The sequence below is a fragment of the Ailuropoda melanoleuca genome, unplaced genomic scaffold (genome assembly GCF_002007445.2).
Source record: "Ailuropoda melanoleuca isolate Jingjing unplaced genomic scaffold, ASM200744v2 unplaced-scaffold7994, whole genome shotgun sequence".
NCBI classification, from domain to species: Eukaryota; Metazoa; Chordata; class Mammalia; order Carnivora; family Ursidae; genus Ailuropoda; species Ailuropoda melanoleuca.
Genome location: NW_023253318.1, coordinates 13,956 through 30,590, shown reverse-complemented (window position 1 = coordinate 30,590; position 16,635 = coordinate 13,956). Strand labels below are relative to the sequence as shown.

Genomic DNA, 16,635 nt, shown 5'->3' with positions numbered 1-16,635 from the left:
GGGCACACGCACCTCAATATTTATAGCAGCAATGTCCACAATAGGCAACATATGGAAAGTGCCCAGATGTCCATCGACAGATGAGTGGATAAAGATATGGTATATATACACAGTGCAATATTACTCGGCCATAAAAGAATCAAATCTTGCCATTTGCAAAGCTCTGGAGGGAGCTAGTGTGTATTATGCTAAAAAAAATAGGTCAGAGAAAGACAATTATGATTTCATTCATAATGGGAATTTAAGAGACAAAACTGATTAACATAGGGGAAGGGAAGGAAAAATAAATAAGATAAAAATAGAAAGGGAGGGAATCCATAAGAGCCATGATTATAGACATAAAGCGAGCGTTGCTGGAGGGGAGTGGGTGGGGGAATGGGGTAATTGGGTGATGGTCATTAAGGAGGGCATTGGATGGAATGAGCCCTGGGTGTTATATGCAACTGATGAATCACTAAATTCTACCTCTGAAACTAACAATACACTATATGCTTATTAAATTGAATTTAAATAAAAAAAATAACAGCAGCAAAAAGTTGCATTCAAGAAACAGAGATAGTGAGAGACAGAGAGGGAAGGAGAAACGAGATAGACATAAAGAGTAAAATGATCTAATAAACTCAGTTGTTCTGATAGACTGTGAGGAAGGAAAGCTTCCTTGGTGCTAGTGGCATCCAGTCTTAGTTACACACTACTTATACCCAGCAAAAAAAAATAAGAGCAAAATCACATTTGTTCACAACACGAAGTGGTGACATCTTTATGGTGTGAATCACATTACAGATTGAACATCACAAGAGAAAAAAAAAATCAACATTTCACAAAATCCGAGCATTTTATTACCAGATAGAAGACAGCAGAAGACTTCCTCCCCCTGCCTATTCCATAGTTATTTGACCCATTGGTTTTTGTTGGGTTAATAGGGGATGAGGTGAGACCCTTCATCACTTTTATTATGTGACATCATGTTGTTTTTATTTGCCATTCTTACCCTCTGGGTTTTAGTCACTATCTTGACAAGTCTGATGAGCACAAATGCTCAAGGTTCTGTTCCTTGTCCAACACCAAAGTGTTCCCGAGACTCTGTGAAATCCTACACACCCAGTGGCAATTTATGTACAACCGTATTTAGCAACATTGAAGGGACTTCTGAAACACAATTTACAGGAGCAGTAATTCCACAAAATCAACATGGATAAATACTAAAATTCCCCACATCCCTGAAATAAAAGCGTATTACATATAAAGTTCTTAGACATTTTGGAACATAGCATATATTCTTTTAGCATACGTTGAATGAATCAGGAATTTGGTCTCATTAGATATGGACATTTAACCCATGACAAAGCTCGTTTAGATTTAGATGGAAAAGATTGGAATGTTGAATGGAAGTTGGCACAAACTGCTTTCTACATAGAAGGAATTTCAGTAGATCCATATCCCACACATCTCACAAAAATCAGAAGGAGTAAACCCTCAGTGTAACAGTAACTGTACCATTTTAGATGCACATCTAGGAAATACATATAAATTTCACAGGTGGGCAAAACATCATAATTAAGGCAAAATTATCAGAAGTAAGAAGAGAAATATATTTGAGTAAATAAAATTTAAAACTATTTTATGGCCAAGAATATCTAATTAAAAGTCAGTAGAGAAACTGTGATTTACAACAATTATTTGAAATACTGATAATTATAAATAGGCATATCATATGTGGACATATAATAATAGATAAATGAACATGTGATCAAACACATGAATCTTTGCTGGGGCTCCCTAATAGCTTAAAAAATCAACAGAAATCTCTTTCATACCCAGAAGCCTGAGAAAACACTCAAAGAGCTGTCACACTGGTTGGGGTTGGTATTTTTAATCGAGTAGCAAATTCCTATTGTCTAACTTTGCTGTCACAATTGTGAAGTGTTACAATGTCTTGGAGAAGCTCTGAAGACATTACAAATATTAAAAATCAGATGTTCTTTGGGGTGGCTGGCTGGGTCATTCGGTAGAGCATGGGACTCTTGAGCTTGGGGTTGTAAGTTCAAGCCCCATGTTGGGTGTAGAGATTACTTAAAAAATTAAATATTTTTAAGAAATACAGATATGCTCTAACCCAGGGTTTCTCAGTCTGTGCACTATGTGCATTTGGAGATAGTTTCTTCTCTGTGGTGGGCTGTATCCTGTGTACTGTAGGCTGTTTACAGGGTCCCTGGCCACCAAACACCCCTTCCCAGTGTGACAGCCCAAAATGACTTTGAATATTGTTCAACGTGCCCTGGGCACAAAATCACCTTTGGTTGAGAAAGATGGTTTTCACTACTTAAAAAGTATTTTGTGGCATATATATTCAAAATATTTCTCATTAAATAATAATTTAATGGGAAAAAAACCAAAAAATCATCCAAAGTGTAAATGGCACAGCCACACCATGAAATGTCATGCAGGCATTGAAATAATGACTCAGGATTACACTGGTGACTAGAGGGTCTTGTATAAGATAATCCTGAGTCAGAAGGATGAGGGACAAAAGCTAGAAAAAAAGATTTTGCCAGAACGTAAAGCGTACTTAAAATATATGTAGGCGTCTTTTCATATATTCAAATTGAAAGGGTGTGAATGTGTATGTGTGCACAGCACAGATTAGTTTTAGAAGAAATGAAAACTTTTGAAAGAAAGAAGAACAGTAAAAATGCACTTACGTTAAGCAGAGTGGCTCAAAAGAACTGTCTGAAATGAAATTGAAGGAAGACCCAAATTCAACTTCTGAGTACAAAGACTTAAGAGAGTAATATTTTAATGAAATTGCTATGGGTCCAAATCTAAATAGATTACCAAGGTCTCGAGAATAAAAGAATTTGAAAAAAATCTTTTTTAATGTGGAGAGAAGCAGTATCTAAAGTTTTAGTTTCATCTCACATAAAGAGATATGGGACAATATGCTTATGGAAAGTAAAGGTGATTCTTGGTCAAACATAAAGAAGAATGCCTTTTAAGTGATGGCATTTTGTTTTAGAAATAGATTCATTAATAAATGGCCAAAAGGAACAGTAGTGCATACAGAGACGTGAACACTACTTGGAATGTATGTATAAAGGGTGATATGTAAGTCATAAGTGTGCAGAAGGACATTCACTTTCAGTGTTGGGAAAAAAGGTTTCAACAAGTGAAGAATATTAAGGTGACAGATCAATTTGACCAGGAAAACAAACAAAAACAAACAAACAAACATTTATAAAGTCAATGGAGGGAATATATTATGAGTAGCGTGCAGACTTTACCACACAAAGTTTATACACTCTCACACATTCTGCACAAATACAGCTATACATACACAAAAAAGCAAAATGGCAAGTAGGTAAACTGATGAAATAAACAGCAATAATTTGTTTGAAACAATGCAATAAAAAACAGGAATAAAACCCTTCCAACAACACTATACAAGCTCTAAGACTCCCACAGACATTTTCAATGGAGAAAGTGGGTGGCTAGCTAAGCCAGCCCAAGTTCAGGTTCACAGGTACTGAGGTAATTGTAAAGGAAGCTCATTAGCATACCCTTTGTCACATAATCCATGTAAAAAATTTCATTTGAATAGTGAAGAGAGTGGAGGTATGTGATATGTAGGTTTCATGGACCGCTCTTGCATAGATGTCCCTGTGAGAATTCTTTTGTCTGAATTTTCTTCTTAGTACAGAAGTGTAGTCTAACATGTCCCATCCTAAACATGAAAAGATTTGTCCTCACTTCATTTTATATCCTTAGCAGCTAATACTTGACTTTCCTACTCTGGTTAACTGTAAAGATCCTTGGTCTCATGTTCTGCTTTTACAATCCCACCCCTCATGAGATTGGCTTTCCCTTCTTATGATTTACTAGCTAATATTGAACCTTGCATTTTGGAGTTCCATGTGCACTTCTATTTTTAGCGTCATAAATATATAAATGAATCAACCAATAAATTCCTTAATCAAGCCAGCAAACAGCCACAGCAAACTCTCAGCTCTGGGCTAGGCTGGATTGGCCCTCAAGTGACCTCAGGTAAATGAAGTTGACTTTCATTCTCAGACCCACTACAGTCCCTACTGGGCAATAAAACTCATCTAGATGGGGTCTCTGGGAGGAAGGTCTCTACATGGAATTCAAAGTGCCTGTCTGGTTGGTAGACGATGGAGGACAGAGCTCTGTCCCCAGACAAGACAGCAGGAATGAGTCAGACTCCAGTGCCCCATCCAGACTCAGGACTGCACAAGAGACAACCAGGTCTTGTCCAGCCCGAGGTCACCTGTGCTGCGGGACTGCAACAGAGGAATATTTACAGCTGGTTCGGTCTGCTCATTAGGATCATTTCCCTCTGTTCCTCCCACCTGTAGGCACATGATTTCCCTGCGGGACACTAGTGTGGACAGAAAGGACATTTATCCTGTTGAATTTCTGTTCCTAGGAGACTGATGAGAAGCCAGGTGTTGTCAGGTTTTTTTTTTTTTTTTTTTTTGGCGTTGCATATTCTTGGTTTTGTCTTGTGTTTTTACTCTATTTCTATGACTTCTTCTGCCTTTCAGGGATTTAAATTACCAGCATCTTATCCCACTCTTGAGCGACCATTTTCTCCTGTTTAAGACTCAGGAATCGATCCTGACTAAGTCCCTTAGGGTCTTCAAAGCAGTGACTCACTTGTGGTGAGACATGACCCCTGATATCTCTAGAATTACTTCTCTCCTTCTCAACAAGGAAGAGAAGTTTGTCTTTTAATATAAACCCCTGGGTTGCCTCTTTGTTTTGATGACTGTTTCCTTTGCTGTGCAGAAACTTTTTATCTTGGTGAAGTCCCAAATGTTCATTTTTTTCTTTTGTTTCCCTCGCCTTTGGAGACGTGTTAAGAAAGAAGTTGCTGTGGCTGATGTCAATGAGGTTACTGCCTATGTTCTCCTCTACGATTTTGATGGATTTCTGACTCACATTGAGGTCTTTCATCCATTTGGAGTTTATTTTTGTGTATGGTGTGAGAGAGTGGTCAGTTTCATTCTTTTGCATATAACTGTCCAATTTTCCCAGCACCATTTATTGAAGAGACTGTCTTTTTTCCACTGGATGTTTTTTCTTGCTTTGTCAAAGATTAGTTGACTATAAGTCGAGGGTCCATTTCTGGAGTCTCTATTCTGTTCCATTGGTCTATGTGTCTGTTTTTGTGCCAGTACCATGCTGTCTTGGTGATCATGGCTTTGTAGTATAGCTTGAAATCAGGCACCATGATGACCCCAGCTTTGTTTTGTTGTTTTTTTTTTTCAACATTTCCTTGGCAATTCAGTGTCTTTTCTGGGTCCACGCAAATTTTAGGATTGTTTGTTCCACTTCTTTGAAAAATGTCATTGGTATTTTGAACAGAATGGGAGAAGATATTTGCAAATGAAACTACAGTTAAAAGGCTGGTATCCAAGACCTGTAAAGAACTTCTCAAACTCAATACACAAGAAACAAATAATCAAACAAACCAAATTGAGATACCACCTTACACCAGTTAGAATAGCAAAAATTTACAAGGCAAGAAACAACAAATGTTGGAGAGGATGTGGAGAAATGGGAACCGTCTTACACTGTTAGTGGGAATGCAAATTGTTACGGCTACTACGGAAAACAGTGTGGAGATCCTTCAAAAAGTTAAAAATAGAGCTACCCTATGACCTAGCAATTGCACTGCTGGGTATTTACCCTAAAGATATAGACATAGTGAAGAGAAGGGCCATATGCACCCCAATGTTCATAGCAGCATTGTCCACAACAGCTAAACTGTGGAAGGAGCCCAGATGCCCTTCAACAGAGGAATGGATAAAGAAGATGTGGTCCATATATACAATGGAATATTATTCATCCATCAGAAAAAAATGATTACCCAACATTTGCAGCAACATGGATGGGTCTGGAGGAGATTATGCTAAGTGAAATAAGTCAAGCAGAGAAAGACAATTATCATATGGTTTCACTCATTTGTGGAACATAAGGAATAGCAGGGAGATCAGTAGGAGAAGGAAAGGAAGAATGAAGGGGGAGTAAACAGAAGGGAGAATGAACCATGAAAGACTATGGACTCTGGGAAACAAACTGAGGGGTTCAGGGAGGGAGGGATTGGGCTAGGCTGGTGATGGCTATTAAGGAGGGCACATATTGCATGGAGCACTGGGTGTTATACACAAACAATCAATCATAGAACACTACATCAAAAACTATGATGTACTGTATGGTGAATACATAACATAATAAAAAATTTTAAAAAAAGAAACACACACACAAACAAAAATATAAACCCCTGGGCACTACACTCTTTGGCTTCATGTCAATTTTGCCAAAACAATTAGGAATTTCACAATTCTATCACAAGTTAAGAGGTATGAAAATGTAATTATAAAACTATTGTTAATTGTAAGATATATGTTGAAGTATTTTAGGCAGTATAATCCGAGTTTAGCACCTAATAGGAGTTGCCTGATTTAATTTTCATACAAGTCCATTCTGTGAGGAAACACTAATGTGAACTTCTTTCCTCATGGAGAAATGGGGCTTGAAGAATTTAGTGAGCTTCTCAAAGTTATCATTGTAGAAGGAGATGGGTGCTGATTGCATTCCATCAGATTGTTCCCAGTTTTCAACCTCTGTGCCAGTGGTCCCAACCAGAGGTGGTTCTTTCCCCCTGGGCACATCTGGCAATGTCCGAGGGACGGTGCTAAACACCTCCACTGAGCAGGACAGCTCCCAACACAGATAATGACCCCGCCTCAAAGGTCAAATTAAGAGTGTGAGAAAACAATCTAGATCAGCACTTTTCCAACTTCACATTGCATAGGAATCATCTAGGATTCCAGCTTAAAGGCAGATTCTGCTTTAGCAGGTGCTGGTGGGCCCAGGAGTTCAGCATTTCTAAGAAGCTCCTGAATGATGTTGGTGCTGCACATCCTGGTCTGTGGACCACTCTTTGAGTTGCAAGGCTGTCGTCCTGTGAAAGGGTAAAGAGTAAAGGTTGTAGGTCTTCTTCACAAAAAACATCATATCTGCATAAAATTTTGAATAACAAGTGTTTCCAGTCATTCTAGGGGCTGTGATAAATTCCGTGTTTATTTCTTTTATATATGGACCCTTGATGGGAACCACATAAAATACTTTTAGAAAAGACTTTCTAGCAGGCAGAATAAGAACCTCTTTAACTGGTCCAAGTTGTAATTCATGGAAACTTGGGATACGTTATTTTGTATAGTAAGAGGGAGATTCAGGTTGCAAATGAAATAAGGCTGCTATTCAGCTGACCTTAAACTGAGACAGGCCAAGATCATGCAAGTGGAACTAACATAATCACCCTTGTCCTCTGAATGTGGCTCAGGAGGGCAGAATAGTTGGATCAGGGAGAGATGTGAAGATGCCACATTGTTGACATTGAAGATGGAGTAAGGCAGTGAGCCAAAGAATCCTTGTCATTAGAAACTACAATAAGAAAGAAAAGAGTCTTTCCTGGAGCATCCAGAAGGATCCTGGCCCCGCAGATTATCTTGATTTTAGCCCCCTGAGTCTTACTTCAGGCTTCTGACCTCAAAAACAATAAGAGCATAAATCTGTTTCTTTGATGCCTCTAGTGTAGTAATTTGTTACAGCAGAAATAGGAATGAATTACAGACATTTATCCAATAAAATTATTTTGGGGAAAGTGAATTTTAATCTCTCAATTAACTGATTTCTCTTCCCATGGGTTAAGGCATTTTGTGTTGAAATATAATAGTAAGTGTAAAAATAATATTAAAGTCTCTCTAGTGCTTCTGATCCATTGTTGAAATGGAACGCAAAAAGTGAATCATTTTCTAAAATGATTCTTTCTTTTTTTTCTTTATTCTGTTATAGGGATTTCATTGACTGTGTAGATTGCTTTGGGTAGCATAGGTATTTTAACACTATTTGTTCTTCCAATCCATGACACAATCTAACCTTACATGTAAAAGTGTAGGTAAAGAACAGCAGAAAAGCTTGAATCCACCAGGAGAAGAGAAATAAAAAAGACTAGAGCAGAAATCAATGATACAGAAATTAAAAATAAAACAGTAGAACAGGTCAATGAAACAAGGAGCTGTTTATTTATTTATTTGTATGTATTTATTTATGTATTTATTTTTTAATTTTTTTATTATGTTCAATTGCCACTGTATAGTATATCATTAGTTTTTGATGTAGAGTTCAATGATTCATTAGTTGTACACCCAGTGCTCATCACAGCCCCTGTCCTCCTTAAAGCCCATCACTTGGCTACCCCATCCCAAGACTCCCACATCTCCGAAACCCTCAGTTTGTTTCTCACAGTCCATAGTTACTCCTGCTTCACTTCCCATTTTTATTTCCCCCCTTCAGTTTTCCATCCCTTCCCCTGTGGTCTTCCTCTCTATTCTTTATGTTTCACATATGAGTGAAAACATATGATAACTGTCTTTCTCTGATTGACTTATTTCACTTAGCATAATACCCTCCATTTCCATCCATGTCGATGCAAATGGTGGGTATTCATCCTTTCTGATATCTGAGTAATATTCCATGGTATATATGAACCACATCTTCTTTTTCCAGTCATCTGTTGAAGGACTTCTCAGCTCCTTCCACAATTTAGCTATTGTGGACAATGCTGCTATGAACACTTGGGTGCATGTGCCCCTTCTTTTCACTACATCTGTATCTTTGTGGTAAATACCTAGCAGTGCAATTTCTGGGTTATAGGGTAGCTCTACTTTTGCCATCTTGAGGAACCTCCATACTGTTTTCTAGAGTGGCTGTACCAGTTGCATTCTGTGCAACAGAGTCAGAGTGTTCCTCATTCTCCACATCCTTGCCAACACTTGTTGTTTCCTGTCTTGTTAATTTTTGCCATTCTAACTGGTGTAAGGTAGTATTGCATTGTGGTTTTGATTTGTATTTCCCTGATGGCTTGTGATGTTGTACATTTTTTCATGTGCCTGCTAGCCATTTGTATGTCTTCTGTGGGGAAGTGTCTGTTCATGTCTTTTGCCCATTTATTGACTGAATTCTTCTGGTTTTTTTTGGGTGTTGAGTTTTATAAGCTCATTATAGACCTTGGATATCAGCCCTTTATCTGAAATGTCATTTGCAAATATCTGCTCCCATCCTGTGGATTGTCAGTTAGTTTAATTGAATGTTTCCTTTGCTATACTAAAGATTTTTATCTTGATGAAGTCTCAATAGTTCATTTTTGCTTTTGCTCCCCTTGCCTTCAGAGATGGTTTTTGAAAGAAGTTGCTGTGGCCATTGTCAAAGAGGTTACTGCCTATGTTTTCTAGGATTATGTTGGATTCCTGTCTCACAATGAGGTCTTTCATCCATTTAGCGTTTATCTTTGTGTATGGTGTAAAAGAATGGTCGAGTCTCGTTCTTCTGCATGTGGTTGTCCAGTTTACCCGGCACCATTTATTGAAGAGACTGTCTTTTTTCAATCGATGCAGATGCAGCATTTGACAAAATACATCATCCTTTCCTGATTAAAACACTTCAAAGTGTAGGCATAGAGGGAACCTACCTCAATATCATAAAAAAAAACATCTAGGAAAAGCCCACAGTGAATATTATTATCAATGGGGGAAAACTGAGAGCTTTTCCCATAACGTCAGAAACATGACAGGGATTAACGCTCTCACCATTATTGTTCAACGTAGTACTAGAAATCCTAGCCTCAGTAATCAGACAACAAAAGGAAGTAAATGCACTCAGACTGTCAAGGAAGAAGTCAAACTCTCTCTGTCCACAGATGCCATGATACTTTATGTGGAAAACCCAAAAGACTCAACTCCCACATTATTAGAACTCATACAGCAATTCAGCAACATGGCAGGATACAAAATCAATGCACAGAAATAAATTGCCCTGCTTTACACTAATAATGTGACTGAAGAAAGAAAAATTAAGGAATCGATCCTATTTACAATAGCACCAAAAACCATAAGATACCTAGGAATAAACCTAACCAAAGAGGTAAAGGATCTCTACTCTAGAAACTACAGAACAGTTATGAATGAAATGGAGGAAGACACAAAGGTATGAAAACACATTCCATGCTCATGGATTGCAAGAATTAACATTGTTAAAATGTCTATGATGCCTGGAACTATTCACACTTGCAATACAATCCCTATTAAAATACCATGGAAATTTTTCACAGAGCTGGAAGAAACAATCCTAAAATTTGTATGGAACCAGAAAAGATCCCAAATTGCCAAATGTTGAAAAAGAAAACCAAAATTTGGGGCATCACAATGCCTGAGTTCCAGCCATATTACAAAGCTATGATCATCAAGACAGCAAGTTACTGGCACAGAAACAGACACATAGATCAATGGGACAGAATAGAGGCCCCAGAAATGGATCCTCAGCTCTGAGGTCAACTAATCTTTGACAAAGCAGGAACAAACATCCCATGGTATGGTGGTTCTGAACTGTGGATATTTGGCCATGTCTAAAGGGCTGCTGCCAAACACCTGTAACCCACAGGCCAGCACCCAGCAAAAGGAATTATCCAGCCCCAGTGCCAACAGTGCAAACGTAAGAAACAGGATTCTAGGCCAGGTCTTCTCTACCTCCATTGTGCATACAAATCACCAAAGTTTGCAGTTAAAATGTGAAATCTGGCTCATCAGGTCTCCAGTGGCCCCAGAGACTCTGCATTTTTAACAAGATCTTATTATTTATTTATTTATTTATTTATTTTTTAATGATTTTTAAATTATATTATGTTACTCACCATACAGTACATCCCCGGATTCCGATGTAAAGTTCGATGCTTCATTAGTTGCGTATAACACCCCAGTGCACCATGCAATACGTGCATATTTATTTATTTTTATATCTATCTATCACCTAAATATCTACCTATTGAGAAGTGGGGAAGGGGCAGAGGAAGAGGGAGAGAGAGGATGTCAAGCAGACTCTGAGCTGAGCATGGAGCCTGACATGGGGCTCAAACTCATGATCCTAAGATCAGGACCTGAGCCAAATCCACGAGTGGACACTTATCTGACCGAGCACCACACCCCCAGGCACCATTAGAGACTCTGCATTTGTAATCAGCTTCCAGGAGGTGTTGATTCTGCAGGTCCTGGTCTTGGAGCACAGTTTGAGAGCAATGCTGTGGTCCTGTGTTAGAGTCACGTGTAAGTAGTTTTAGGTCTTCTCCACCAGGAATCTTCCTTGCACATATTTTTGAAAGAATTGTTTTTCACTCACTCTTTGGGTGGGGGAAAATCTGTGCTCAATTTTTTAAGTAGAAGGGCTCTTGAGGGATATCAAATAATATATACTGAGGAAATTTTATGGTAGGCACAAGAAAGGCCTCCAAAAGATTTCATCCTGGAGAACGTTTGAAAATGTTAGCTTACTCAGTAGGGTAATTAAGGTAGTAGATGGACTAAAGCTACTAGTCATTATCCTACAATAAGAAGATAAGCCTGGTATCCATGTTGGACTAGTACTAGGAAGAGTGAGGAAGAAGAATGGAGTCAGAGAGACATTTGAAACTACTATTGTGCTGGTTTCACAGGTGGAGGAAAGGCCATGAGTCGAGGAATGTGGGGCCACTGGACACTGGAGCAGGAAAGGGGATGTTCTCCTCAGAGCATTCAGAAGGATCAAGGCCCACAGACATCATTATTTTCTGAAACCCCTTTCATGCTTCTGATCCCTGGAACTTTCAGAAAATTGTTTGTTTTTAGACACTGATGTGGATATTTGTTACAGCAGTGAAAGGAATCTATCCCATATTTATCCAATAAGATATTGTTCATAGGAAATGAGTTTGGGCCTCTCATATCGTTCCCTTGGTCCAAGACATTTTGTGTTGACATCACACATTAAATAGAGAAATTGGAGTTAATTTGGAGAAATTTGGCTGCATTCAATGGTACAGAGAATTTCCCACTACATAGGTGTGAATATGGTTCTGATTTTGAGGCCTTTGAGGCATTCAGATAAAAGTAATTCATGGTTAAAATTAAGTCACCCTTAAAATTTTTTTGAAGATTTATTTATTTATTTGAGAGAGACTGAGAAGGGTAGATAGAAGGAGAGAGAGAGATAGAGGGAGAGAGAGGAGCACACAAGCCGACTCCTCACTGAGCGTGGAGACTGATGTGGGGCTAGATCCCAAGACCCTGAGATCTTGACCTGAGCAGAAACCTAAAGCCTGGTATTTGACTAACTGCACCTTTTTGATGCCTTACCCTAAAATTTCTTTTACTTTAAGTCACTCACTCTACTTGTATATTTTATTTTATTTTTTTCTGTTGAACTTTTTTTAATAATAATTTTTATTATGTTATGTTAGTCACCATACAGTATATCCTTAGTTCTTGATGTAATGTTCCATGATTCATTGTTTGCATGTAACACCCAGTGCACCATGCAACATGTGCCCTCCTTAATACCCACCACTGGCCTATCCCAGTCCCCCACGCCCCTCTCCTCTGAAGTGCTCAGTTTGTTTCCCAGAGTCCATAGTCTCTCATGGCTCATTCCGCCTTCTGTTTACACCCCTTTCATTCTTCCCTTCCTTCTCCTACTGATCTCACTCTACTTTAATCTTTGTGTCAAAATGTCTACATTCTTTCTATTTCACATTCATGCAAATATTCCTTTTCATTGCAATATTATGCATTTTTAAGTTTTCTCTCAACATGATGGAAGGGAGCATGAACAAGTGTGTATGAGTGCACACAGACGTGCATGAGCGTGTTTATTTGAATGAAAGATGTGCACAAGCACACACTCACATACATACACATGCTCCTCATTCTCAAATACTGTCCTTGGACTCAACAAAGTGTATCCAACATTTTTTTTTCCTCACAACATTCATTTCAAGTTTCACATTCCCTTCAGGAATAAGGAAACGAGCCATAGGGGACAGGAAGGAAAACTGAATGGGAAGAAATCAGAGAGGGAGACAAACCATGAAAGCCTCTGGACTTTGGGAAACAAAGTGAGGGTTACAGAAGGGTGGGGGGTGGGGGATGAGATCGCTGGCTGATGGGGGTTAAGGAGGGCATGTGTCATGATGGGCAGTGCGTATTATACACAACTAATGAATCGTTGAACACTTCATCAAAAACTAACTAGGTGCTACTCTATGTTGGCTAACTGAACAGACACACACACACAAAGAAATAAGGAAACGATGTTCAGGTGAATTACATTTTTAACAAGACCATAAAAATGCAGATAAAACATGCTGAGCATCTTCTCAGGTTCTTACAAAAGGATGCCTGCAGGATGCATGCCTAATTCAAGCATGATTCGTTTAATGCAAAAAATTGTACATTTAACGTATGTGCAGCTTACTGCATGTAATTATACTCCAATCAATTAGTTAGAATTTAAATTCTAATGGTGTGTGAGTTATGTCAAATCAAGGGCATATATAGCTGAGTCACACCTAACAGGGGTGGGAGAAATGTTTTATAACTGGGAAGAAGGCAAAGTCTCACATATGGATATACAAATAGCCAAATTCAATAAGGAATTTACATTTGGTAAATTATTTTTTCATAAACTGCACAATTAACCTACATATATAAGTGAAATAAATCTCATGTATTAGATGAAGCAAGAAAGGAACTATAGCTCCATACAACATAGTGGATGACCTTTAGAAATGCAATGTAGAGACTGATAATTAGTGCAGAATAGGTCGGAGCAACTCCCCATCATACACTCTCATGCCACTATAGAGGCATTAAATGAAGACACGTTTTCAGAATGTATGTCCTAGAGAAGAGATACAATTATAAAAGCAACCAGAACTGAGAGAAATCATAAAAATCTGCTTCTTCCCATTCTAAGCATTTTTACTGATAATTGGGGACTGAATTCATGATTACTGCACTACTGAAGTTTATCAGACAGAGCAGAAGCTTAATAAAATGTGTTACTTAAATGTATAGAGAAATAGAATTGAAACAAGTGGAAATTCCAGGAAATAAATAAAAGGAACCTATTTTACTTCCACAGCCTGATAGAAGAATGGCAGTTCCTGACTCTGAAGCTTGAGTCCTGCGATCATGGGCACTTCTTCAGCCCCAGAATGATTGGCCCTTACATCACTGGAACCCCAATGATTCTTTTCAGAGCCCTCTTTATGTCTGTGTTCCTCAGGCTGTAGATGAAGGGGTTCAGCATGGGTGTGACCACCGTGTACATCACCGAGGCCACTGCACTTGCATGGGAGCTCTGGGTAGCAGCAGAGCTAAGGTACACTCCTAGGCCTGTACAATAAAATAAGGAGACAACTGAGAGGTGAGATGCACAGGTGGAAAATGCTTTATACTTACCCTGAGCTGATGAGATCCCAGATATAGAGGAAACTATCCTAGAATAAGAGTAAAGTCCCCAGGGAGGGGACTGCCAACCAGCAGCATAGCTGCAGAATATATCATCATGTTATTAAGAAAGGTGTCAGAACAGGCAAGTTGGATCATCTGATTGAGTTCACAGAAAAAGTGGGGGATTTCCACCTCTGTACAGAAGGACAGTTGCAACAGCATTAAGGTTTATAAGAAGGAATGTAGGAGACTTTTGATCCAGGACATCAGAACCAACAGTTCACAGAGCCAGAGGTTCATGATGACCCTGTGGTGCCGGGGGTGACAGATGGCCACAAAACTGTCATAAGCCATCACATCCAGGAGAAAGTTGACCAGTCCTGAAAATATTATGAAAATGTACATCTGTGTGATGCAGTCTGCATCGGTTATGACTTTGCTCTGAGTCTGGATGTTCCACAGCATCTTGGGTACGGTGGTGGAGGTGAAACAGATGTCTGCAAGGGACAGGTTGACCAGGAAGAAGTACATGGGGGTGTGGAGGTGGGAGTCAGAGTTGACGGCCAGGATGAGGAGCAGGTTTCCACACACAGTGATCAGGTACATGGAGAGGAAAAGCCCAAATCTGAGGGCCTGCAGTTCTGGTCCCTCTGAAAATTCCAGAGGAAGGAATTCTGACATCCTTGTAACATTGCCTATTTGCACATGGTTGTACGACTATCAGCAAAGAGGAAAAAGACATCATTAGTTTTTCATGAGGAACATTTCTCAAATGGTACAAATGCCACAATTTATATTTTATAGTCAAGAAATTAATTTCAGTATTTTGTGTAGGGATTGCCCCCCTTGAAGAGATTCCCTCCCATCCCATCTCTGATTAGGCATTGGGTCTCATTCCCCGCCTTCCCCCACACAGGTCCTGCATTCTACTGTTTTATTAAGAATATCTTTTGTGCATTTGAGGAATATGTACTGAGTATCAAACATGTCCAGGCAATGTCTAGGCAATGAGTACACGATCCTGAAAACCGAAACCCACTGTAATCCAATAGTGGAGAGAGAGCAGAAACAAATAAAATAATAATAATACATTAGCAGTTGACAAGTGCTATGAAGAAAACAAGAGTATATATTAAGGAGAGAGCAGATGTGAGTGTTATTTTGTAATTGTTTTTCAGACAAGACCAGGAAACAAGGTGGCATTTGAACAGAGGCCCCAGGGAAGTGAGGGAAGGATCTTCAGTCATGTCTGGGCAAGTGTGTGCTGGCAGAGGGAATGGTGTCTGCAGAGGCCCTGAGGATTAGACTACTTTGAGCTGTTGAGTCCTGAAAAGGAAGCAAGCGTAAGAAGGGGAATAAGCAGGAGAGTGATGAGAGATAGTGTCAGGCAATTTCAAAGAAGTAGTGGCCTCTCTGCTGATTCAACTTCAGGAAAAAGGAGTCACTCACCCACACTATATACTTCTCGTATTTTATAACCTACTTGCGAAGGCATCTTGTAAATGGAACTAGAGCCCATCCTGAGTACCGTCTGGTGATGGAGTTCTGGCCTCTGTATTATACGAGTCACCTAGGAATATATTACACTATGTGCCCTTGCTCTGAAGACTGTTCTCACTCCACAAAGCACACACACAGACATATATACACAGACACAGACACACAGACACACACACACACACACACACACACCCCCCACATCATTGCTCCCTGGGCTGTATTACCATGACTCCCCATCCCATGGCCCAAGGATGAACCTGGAGTGGCAGTAACTCAGGCTGTCCAGATCACTGATCATTCCCTTAAACAATATAAAATGCTACCTGATATTCTGATCAGCAAGATTCGCATGGACAGACATATGTTACCTATATAAAATTTAAAACTTTTTATGGACAATATATCCAACCAAAAGTCAATAAACAATAGTCTGTCAACTGCATTGAAATAGCACTAGCTGAAGAATAGGCATAGAGTTTATGGACATATAATAATAATAGGAAGCTAACAATGAACCTGGGGGTCAAGTACATAAATATTTGCTCAAATTTAGTAATGGTTTAAGAAAACAGAAAGAAATCTATTGCACACTCATCAGCCTGTGAGACAATGTAAAGATCTCCAGCGCTGATTTGGTTGGGATTTTTGAAAAGATAGCAAAGGAAGTTCCTCTAATTTTGCTGGCAGAAATGTGAACTGTTACAATGTTGGGAAAACAACGTAAAGACAGCTATTAATATGAAAATACACACATTCTGGGGCGCCTGGGTGGCTCAGTTGCTAAGCGGCT

General features: G+C 39.1%; 1 pseudogene; it reads right to left on the bottom strand.

Annotated features, from left to right (window-relative positions):
• Window positions 1–14,202: 14,202 nt before the first annotated feature.
• Window positions 14,203–14,876, bottom strand: LOC109488695 (annotated as a pseudogene).
• Window positions 14,877–16,635: the final 1,759 nt, after the last annotated feature.